Raw genomic sequence first — 10,783 nt, 5'->3', positions numbered from 1 at the left:
TGGGTGGGGAAGGGTTAAGTGCTTGTATTTTCTTAGGAAATGTTTTGCATCAGGTATTTAGGCCACGGAACAATAGCTAAGCCAGGTTGTTTGAGATGCCAGAACTGGCTTGCTCGGGTCACAGCAACAGACTGGCTTTGGGAACCTCTGTTTCAGTGACTCAGGAGAAGAGGGAAAGGTTTGGAAGAGAGGGGAGGGGAGGTTTGTGAGTAGAAGGAAAAAAAAGTGGAAGATGATCATAACTGAGTAACAAAAGCCTTTGGAAAACTCAATCCTACTACACTAGGGACCTAAGCATGCAAGGTCAGCCATTGTCTCTGTTTCAGTGAGAAGAGGGGATAGGAAGGATTCCGACCCTGCCCTTTAATTCCTTTATCAGTAGTCTCCCGTTCCCTAAAATCAAAGCACCCTTGACTGACCCGGAAAATGCAGATATGCTTAGCTGAAAAATGCAGGTGCAACCCACCACTCCCTTTCCACTGCCTCAACATCCACCCCCCCCTACCCACCCACCTGAAAGTCTCAGAGAGGACTAAAAATAGCCATATATTTGTTCTCTCTTCCCTCTAAAAGTCCTTCTTTACTCATCTTCATTTCCTGTGCTCCAAGTGATCAAAAGGTTTCACCCATTTTTACAATTTTTTAATTGAGGTATAGCTGATTTAGAATATCATATGAATTTCAGGTGTACAACATAAAGATTCACAATTTTTGAAGATTATGCATCATTTATAGTTATTATTAAATATTGGCTATATTCCCGGTGCTATGCAATGTATTCTTGTAGCTTATTCAATTTATACATAGTTGCTTGTATCTCTTAATCCCCTAACCCTATCTTGCTCCTTCCCCTTCCCTCTCCCCACTGGTAACCACTAGTTTGTTCTCTATATCTTTGAGTCTGTTTCTTTTGTTATATTCACCAGTTTATTTTTTAGGTTTCATATATAAGTGATATCATACAACATTTGTCTTTCTCTCCGACTTACTTCACTTAGTACAATATCCTCCAAGTCCATCCATGCTGTTACAACCGACAAAATTTGCAGAGGTTTTAGCTATTGTACTAAGGACATTGGCCAAAAAAAAGTATAGGTTTCCTGATGGACATTTCTAGTTTTGTAAATGAGAAGATAAGGTGAAAAATCAGAAAGTTCAGTATGGGGAGCGAAAACGCACAATGAAAGATGGTTAAAAGCACAGATGTAAGTATTAACCCTAGGGCCATGAAGCCTCAGGGATCTAAGGATTGTCTCTTCTTCCTTTCAGAGCAAAGAAAACTGGAGCTCCCCAAAGGAAGACTAACTCAGACTCAGTTTGTAAGGCTGTGTTCATATACACAGAGAACTGACCTACAGAAAAAGGGATTGCTGGCCCTGCTCAGGTTCCTAAAGCAGCACTAGCCAAAGTCTGCACTGCAGAAAGGGTCCTCACAAAAAGGGTCTTATGTCCCAGTGAGTGATGGAGACACTATGCCTGTATCACCCCTTGAAGATATACCATGCCCTTTGATATATTACAATAGTAAGAGGCTCTGTAGAAAAGTAGCCTGCCTAACAGAGTTTAACCCAGCATTCCCCAAAATTATCAAAATATTTACTTGCTTGGGAAGCAATGAACATAGTGGTTGGGAGTAGAAAAACATAAAGAAGTGTATCTGTGTGACCTTGGATGAGTTACTTAACCTCTCAAAGCCTTAATTTCATCATCTGTAAAATCCTAATAGTAATGATGAGGAAATGCGAGTGAAGTTTGCAGGGTAGTTTCTGACACCATAAAGAATCCTCAACATTACTTAATATGTCACACGTAACTCTTATTTGCACTTCTCAGAATTGTTGAACATATCTTGGGAAATTCTGGCCTTGTTAATGGACTGACTAATTGATGCTAAGAGAATAGATTTACCCCCACCTTTTTTTCTCAGAGTTTTAACTTAGGAAGTTGCTTCTTTCTGGAGATATGATTTGACCTTCCACATTTCTGAACTGATGAAGTTTATGTAGTTAAACTTCTCTAACTAACAATAAGTTATGAATTATTAGTACTTGGCTGACAGTAAGATGACCATGTAATTCATCATATATGCTGGGACAACTTTGAGAGCAAAAGGAGGTACCATTGATGGTCAGAACAACAGCTGTAAATAGGATCTGGCCCAGGCAAAATAAGAGACCTCATCACTTTAATGAATAATCTGGAATCATAGACCAATTTTGGAAATCAGGTGACCTGAATTTCTAGGAATCTGCCAGTTGCTGAGTGAAATTTAGCGGCTGTGTAATTGAGTAGAAACCCAACTGCCCGAAGTCACCAGGCTTCAAATTTCTTTAGGGTAAGAATTCTTTCCACACTGAGTCTCTACTATTCAGTGTGTAGTAGATACTCAATATTTTTTAAAATTCACTTAGCATTTAGTTCAACAGATATTTATTAAGCACCTGCTGTATGCAAGATGAGCTTCCCTGGGGTCAGTGGAATCTACCTGCCAATGCAGGAGACACGGGTTCAATCCCTGGGTTAGGAAGATCCTCTGGAGAAGGAAATAGCAACCCATTTCATTATTCTTCCTGGGAAATCCCATGGACAGAGGATCCTGGCGGGCTGTAGTCCATGGGATCGCAAAAAGAGTCGAACAGGACTTGGCACATAAACAACATAACGATATGCCAGATACTGTTCTAGGGACTGTAGATATAAAAGTAAACAAGCCAGCCTGCCTGCTGCTCTTACATACACATATGCCAGACAAAAGATAAACAATAAAGAAGTAAGCAAGTGCACAAATAAGAATGACTGCACTAAGCTCTATGAAGACTAAATGGGATGGTGTGATGAAGCCTAGGAAGGTGGGGATCAAACCCAGAGGCCTGGCAACACCTCTCTAACGAGCTTAAGTCGTCAATGGTGAGAACAAATCAGCTATGCGAAGGGGACAGATAGTGAAAAAGTTACATGCAGGGAAAGAAATGGGCAGGTGGAAGGAACAGAAGGAAGGCTGGAGTCAGTGGGCCCATTGAAGGAGGAAGAAAATAGACAGGATCATAGAATTTGGATTTCATCCTAAGGGAAATAGATAGTCAGACACAGGAGAGTGTGAAGCAGGGTAATGACTTGATTATTTGAATGAATGAATGAATGGCTCCAGTTCTAAATTTTCACCTCTCCTTCCACTAACTATGAAACTTTGATGAAACTGCTTATCTTCAATGAGATTTTCAGATCTAAATGAAACCTAAAGTCCTTCATGTGGTAAGTCACTTCAGTCGTGTCCAACTCGGCGACGCTATAGACTGCAGCCTGCCAGGCTTCTCTGTCCCTGGGATTCCCCAGGCAAGAATACTGGAGTGGGTTGCCATGCCCTCCTCCAGGGGATCTTCCTGACCCAGGGATTGAACCTATGTTTCTTTATGTTTTTCGCATTACAGGCAGGTTCTTTACCACTAGCGCCACCTAAAGTCTTAGGAAAGACTAAAGTTTTCAGATCAGATCAGATCAGTCGCTCAGTCGTGTCCGACTCTTTGCAACCCCATGAATCGCAGCACGCCAGGCCTCCCTGTCCATCACCAACTCCTGGAGTTCACTCAGACTCACGTCCATCGAGTCAGTGATGCCATCCAGCCATCTCATCCTCTGTCGTCCCCTTCTCCTCCTGCCCCCAATCCCTCCCAGCATCAGAGTCTTTTCCAGTGAGTCAACTCTGAGCATAAGGTGGCCAAAGTACTGGAGTTTCAGCTTTAGCATCTTTCCCTCCAAAGAAATCCCAGGGCTGATCTCCTTCAGAATGGACTGGTTGGATCTCCTTGCAGTCCAAGGGACTCTCAAGAGTCTTCTCCAACACCACAGTTCAAAAGCATCAATTCTTCGGCACTCAGCCTTCTTCACAGTCCAACTCTCACATCCATACATGACCACAGGAAAAACCATAGCTTTGACTAGACGAACCTTTGTTGGCAAAGTAATGTCTGTTTTTGAATATGCTCTCTAGGTTGGTCATAACTTTCCTTCCAAGGAGTAAGCGTCTTTTAATTTCATGGCTGCAGTCACCATCTGCAGTGATTTTGGAGCCCAGAAAAATAAAGTCTGACACTGTTTCCACTGTTTCCCCATCTATTTCCCATGAAGTGATGGGACCGGATGCCATGATCTTTGTTTTCTGAATGTTGAGCCTTAAGCCAACTTTTTCACTCTCCACTTTCACCTTCATCAAGAGGCTTTTTAGTTCCTCTTCACTTTCTGCCATAAGGGTGGTGTCATCTGCATATCTGAGGTTATTGATATTTCTCTCTGCAATCTTGATTCCAGTTTGTGTTTCTTCCAGTCCAGCGTTTCTCATGATGTACTCTGCATATAAGTTAAATAAAGAGGGTGACAATATATAGCCTTGACGAAGTCCTTTTCCTATTTGGAACCAGTCTGTTGTTCCATATCCAGTTCTAACTGTTGCTTCCTGACCTGCATACAAATTTCTCAAGAGGCAGATCAGGTGGTCTGGTATTCCCATCTCTTTCAGAATTTTCCACAGTTCATTGTGATCCACACAGTCAAAGGCTTTGACAGTCCTAGGAAAGACTAAAGTTTTAGACTGCAATGAAAGGTTTTCCCTAAGGAAAGCACTCATTTGGAAGACATGTAGCCCCATCTAGGGAATCATGAATTACTTAATGTCCTGTCTTTTGTTATTTTTCTTGTTTCCTATTACTCTTTCCTTTCTCTAATTAACCCCTAAGTTCAAGAGAAGAGAAAAAATAGCAAACGTTTCAATATGGATTGGTTAATATTCAATACGTCATGAACATTCAGCATTCAGTTGCCCTAAGAAGTTTGAACTTAAGAATTCTTTCCTCTCTGGTGAACTCTTTACATATTACACAGAAGCAGCCCCTCTCATACTACATCCCATCTAACACAAAAAGGGTGGATTCCAGGCCTGGAGAGAGGGCTAATTGAGAGAGAATAGCCATCTAGGCATGGCATAGACCTGATAAACAACAATAGCTCTGTGTTCTTTCTATAAGCACTGGACTACAAGTCAGGACACTGGCTTTTAGCCCCGGCTAAATGAACGCACTGTCTGACCTTGAGCAAACACTGAATTTTTTTCCTTAGTTTCTCCCTACAAGGCGATGATATTATCTGCCTCCTTTAAGTCCCACAAGAAGGCTGCTAAGAAACTCACATGCTCTCTACTTTTGAACATTCTTCTTTAGAAACACATCAGGCAACCCCTCTGCCTCCCTATTCAGGTTCAGTGTATTCATGGAGATCTGAGCTCACAGTGGAATATTGTAAAGACATAATCCTAATTGTTTATTCATGGTTGCCTGCCTTTCCTAAGACTCCAGAAGAAGTGTTTGAAGGAGCAAGTATGTCCTGAGGAGGAAGCCCCGGTCTTTTACAGGCATCAACAGAGTCAAGAGATGACTTAAGAACAAGAAAACGTTCAGGATGTCTACAGAGATATTATGTCAGAAAATATGAGTATGGCTCATAGGCATTCTGTTTGAGAATTTTGAACGATGGTGGATACGAAGTAGCTTCAGATACATGAAGTTTAATGTAAAATAATAGCAGGGTGTAAAAATTGTGAGCTGCTCTGTACTGAAGGGTGCCACTTTCACAACTGTCCCTTTTTGGAGATGCTCACTCAGCTAGTCTTATGTTAGTCAGTTCAGTCGCTCAGTCATGTCCGACTCTGCGACCCCATGAATCGCAGCATGCCAGGCCTCCCTGTCCATCACCAACTCCCAGAGTTCACTCAGACTCACGTCCATCGAGTCAGTGATGCCATTCAGCCATCTCATCCTCTGTCATCCCCTTCTCCTCCTGCCCCAATCCCTCCCAGCATCAGAGTCTTTTCCAATGAGTCAACTCTGAGCATGAGGTGGCCAAAGCACTGGAGTTTCAGCTTTAGCATCATTCCTTCCAAAGAACACCCAGGGCTGATCTCCTTTAGAATGGACTGGTTGGATCTCTTTGCAGTCCAAGGGACTCTCAAGAGTCTTTTCCAACACCACAGTTCAAAAGCATCAATTCTGTGCTCAGCTTTCTCACAGTCCAACTCTCACATCCGTACATGACCACTGGAAAAACCATAGGCTTGACTAGACGGACCTTTGTTGGCAAAGTAATGTCTCTGCTTTTCAATATGTTGTCTAGGTTGGTCATAACTTTTCTTCCAAGGAGTAAGCGTCTTTTAATTTCATGGCTGCAGTCACCATCTGTAGTGATTTTGGAGCCCCCCAAAAAATAAAGTCTGACACTGTTTCCACTGTTTCCCCATCTATTTCCCATGAAGTGATGAGACCAGATGCCATGATCTTCATTTTCTGAATGTTGAGCTTTAAGCCAATTTTTTCACTCTCCTCTTTCACTTTCATCAAAAGGTTCTTTAGTTCCTCTTCACTTTCTGCCATAAGGGTGGTGTCATCTTCATATCTGAGGTTATTGATATTTCTCCCGGCAATCTTGATTCCAGCTTGTGTTTCTTCCAGCCCAGCGTTTCTCATGATATACTCTGCATACATAAATAAGCAGTCTTATGTAACATCAACCAAATAGGAGGCAATTATTATTATTATTATTTTTTTTTTTTGGAGAAAGAGGAATTGAGGAAAGAAGGTTGATAAAAAGTCAATGGATTGAACTTGTTGTTTGGGAAGAATTTGTCCTCTTGGAGAGAAATCTTTTATTTCAAAATTATGGCTGCTTGTTCCATCAAGGGCATTGCAATAAGTTGTGTGGGCTGTTTGGTAAGGGTACTCTGGCCCAGGTTGCAGAATTTGGTCCTGCTTTTCCTCATTAATGCTGAATGCTAATATGATTTACTGCTGCTGTGTGGACTTAGCCCTCACCCTTTAACTGACAGGAAATGACACAGCTGTGTGAATGTGGAATAAGTCATTGCCCAACTGATCATCCTTTTCTCTGTTTACAGAAAAGAATTAGACAAAGAATTTGTTGCATTCTTTAGAAACCCAGGTCACACAATTTTGGTTCTGTATATTGTAAGGCACATATAGCTCTTTCCAACTGCCCCTTCCAAGCTTCAGTGTCATTGATTCTTGATGACACTTCTTTTATAATTCAGGATCTCCTGGGGCTAGAACAAAAGATTAACATTCAAAGAATCAACACAGGATGATAAGACTCACTGATACTACTAAACATACAAATATACTCTATATCAGTTTGCCAGTGCAATATGAAAACTATTTAAGGAACTTCCCTAAGAAAAAACTTTAAAAGAATGAGTTCTTTATAAATGGTTGTCTTTGGAAATCACGTAGTGTATTCAAAAGATAAACCATTTTCAGTGTTCCAAGAGTAGTCAAAGAAAAGCAAAGATTATTACTGAACAGTAATCAGGCCATCTTTCAGACACGACCAGAGCTTCATTGCCAATCTGATGAGATACACAGAACTGAGTTCCTTATGGTTATGCCCATGGTCAAGGGGCATTCAATATTTTAATCCAAGACTAAAAAGATGGAGTCACAGATGACCTATCAAATTTCTAGAAAAATCCTTCGTGGACATTCTTGTCCCTGATGTTAAAATACTTTAACAAAGGAAATGTGAAGACTTCATTGAGGTTAGTGTTTGTTTACTGAAAAGGCAGTTGTTGTTAGATCAAACTTATAAACAAAACACTTAGTAACCACTCTTTTATTATTTCTGAGCTCAGAGTGAGGAAATGGGAAATAATTGGCTAGAGCAACTTGAAAGGAGTCATTAACTTAGGCAAAGACAAAGACAGAGAGTAGATTTTCAAGTTAAATAACCTCAGTTTGCTGACCAGAAGCTTTCAATTTATGTTTGGGCAGAAGGTTACTATTTTGGTAAATAAAATCAACCAGTCAACAGATAAAATCCACAGATGTTTCTGTGCCAAGAACTAGTAGTTGAATTGCAACAATTTTGATGACAAACGTATAAAAAGATGTCTGGGTCTGTTTCTCAGTCTGTAATATTTATTTAAAAGTTAAGTGCTTTAGATGGGATTGTAATAGAATTTGAATCATGCATGATCCATGAACAAAGATTATAATGTATCACTAGTGATTCTAGACCCAGAATTTGAGGATCACCACTCCAGACCAGGTTTTTAGGGAAGAGAGATGTTTCCTTTTGACAACTGATTTGACTTCAGCAGAGTGGATTTAGTACTTCAGATCATAAACTCAGTGGTAAAGATCCACAGGAGACACAGGAGACATGGGTTTGATCCCTGGGTTGGGAAGATCCCTTGGAGTAGAAAATGGCAACCCACTCCAGTATTCTTGCCTTGGAAATCCCATGGACAGAGGAGCCTGGTAGGCTACAGTCCATGGGGTCGCAAAGAGTCAGACATAACTGAAGTGACCTCACAGCACGCAGCACACAGTACTTATCAAAGAGTTTATGACTGTTAAAGGCTGTAAAAAATATGACAACATAAATTCTTTCTTCCTTTTTGTTGCAGAAATGGAGCAAAATTATTGCATTTGCTTTCACTGAATTATTCAATATATCTTATGTTCTTTTCCTAAAAGATGCTTTCAGTTAAATATTCTTTACTTCCAAAGTGTAAGTTAAAACCCCAAATCTTATTCTTTCCTTTGAAGGAAACTGCTTTGAGGGAAGAGGGCATTCTGGAAAATATACCCAAAATAGTATTCAAGAATATCTAAGACAATGAAGGTTCAGATAAAGTCTTGCAACCACCAATTTTTGAAAACATATATAAGAGAGATTATTCCTTTACCCCTGGCCAACAAGAATCTTGCCTTCTATAAACATCTTCTAGTCTTGAGGGTCCTCTGGGTCCTCCTTCTTCCCTCTGACCTTCAAGGAATCCTCTCTAAGAGGCACCACTTTTTACCAATGCTGACTATTACTCATTGAGAGCTGTTGAATGTGATTATGAACTATTAGTGCCTTCAAACCATCCACATGAGTAGAGATCAAGTGATTCACAGCTATCTGACCCTGGCACTTAACCAAGACTTCTCTGTGGGTCACATCATTGTCACCAAACCACCACAGACTGGCTATAGGTTAAAAGAATGAGCAAGCATTATGAGCAAGCACTGGCGCAGTATCTGGTAACTAGCAAGATATGTAAGTTATCTTGGGGAAAAAAAGTCCTGTCCTGTGCTTTAAAGGCAAAGAAGAGGTCCTAATACATCAATAATGTAATTCATCTTAATTATAACTGAGAGCAAAAGGCTACCATCAGTGCATTGTATGTAGCCATTGATCTTGATAAATATTTACTGAGGATTTATGCCAGTGCACTTTGTTCTGGCTTATAGCCTCCATGCTGCTTCTGAAAATGCCCCATGGTGCTTCCACACTGTCACAGCGATGCTGTGGAATCAATCCAATGACTATTCTCAGGAGTCCCCCTTGTCATCAAGTCCTACATAGATGTCTAGATTCATATTAGATGAGGTCGCTAAAGTCTCTTAACACATTGGAACCAGGGCACTTATGGTGGTTCATATATAATTAAAACAGACATTCGAAACCAAATTTCAAAGTACATCATAAATCTTGCCATGATGAGAAAAGAAGAAAATTAGGGAAAATATGAATGTATTTATTTTTATTAAAAAACAAGAACTAGAAAGAAAGGCTAGTATTAGCATCTTAAAGAGAGGCTTATTTATTATAATGTACAATGGAAGGCATTCAACTTTGATTCATTTCCCCAAAAAGCTGACTAGCTATTGCCCAATTAATATATACTAGAAACGTTCCAGAAATGATGCCTTCCATATACATACACAAATTCACAGTGTTGCTCCCCACCTCCCCTGCTGAGTTCTCTGTTCCTATTTTTAGCAGTCTTGAGGAGTGCTACCTGGACTACATCTCTCAGTCAGAGGGCCTGGAAGTCAGGTCAAAAGATCTGGAGGAAAGGGAATCAGCAGACTTTGCAGTTCTCTGGAGCTCACCTACTGAGCTGTCCATGGACTGTATGACCCCTTGAGGCTTCCTAAACTGACTGGTGCTGGCAGAAATTCTCGCAGGACTCTGAAACACAGCGAGGTGAATGACGAGGGAAACTCTGAAAACAAAATCTTGTTCTGTAATAGTCCAAAATGTCTGGTGCAAGGATAAGAGAGGAAGTCCTTCTGAGGGTCAATGATTTGGGTAATTCCAGGCCCCCGATATCCACTATTCCCCCCACACAGTCCTGTGACACCGTTTATTACCATGAGGAAAGTCAGTTTGCATTAAAATATAAACAGATTATCAGGTGGTGGACCAGTCTTCAAAAGAAATCTAGGAGAAAAACATGGTCTCTAGGTTTTCTAAAATTACACAGGAGTAAAAACAATGAGGTTATATTTTGGAGGGTAAAATTTTGCTTACATCTTGAAAATATAAATGACCTTCACATTGTTTTTTTTTTTTTTTTTTAAGCCCAATGAAATTACTATGTTTAAACTCAATGCAAATGAACGGTTGTGTTCACCTCATGGTTCAATTCAATGATGCATTGCATTTCCTGCTCTGGTCCTAAAACCTCTATGGAAGAGTGACTGGAAGAAACTGAAACGCAGTTCCTTGTCATAAAACTCTTTCTCAGTCATGAGCCAGCCCTCATGGACTTGGGCATAGTTACACACTCTTTCCCTTCTGTTCTAAAGCTGGTTCGAGTATCTATCAGATGAAGTCTTAAAGGGATTGAGGGAGATTGAAGAATGTATGCGCCAATGGGCCACTCACTTTTGAACTTTGAAAACAGCAGGTAACTGTAAGTGTGAGAGATATGCCCATATAATGATTTCAC

Source organism: Bos taurus, chromosome 2, assembly GCF_002263795.3.
Source record: "Bos taurus isolate L1 Dominette 01449 registration number 42190680 breed Hereford chromosome 2, ARS-UCD2.0, whole genome shotgun sequence".
Lineage (NCBI taxonomy): Eukaryota > Metazoa > Chordata > Mammalia > Artiodactyla > Bovidae > Bos > Bos taurus.
Note: the sequence above shows the minus strand (reverse complement) of the source record.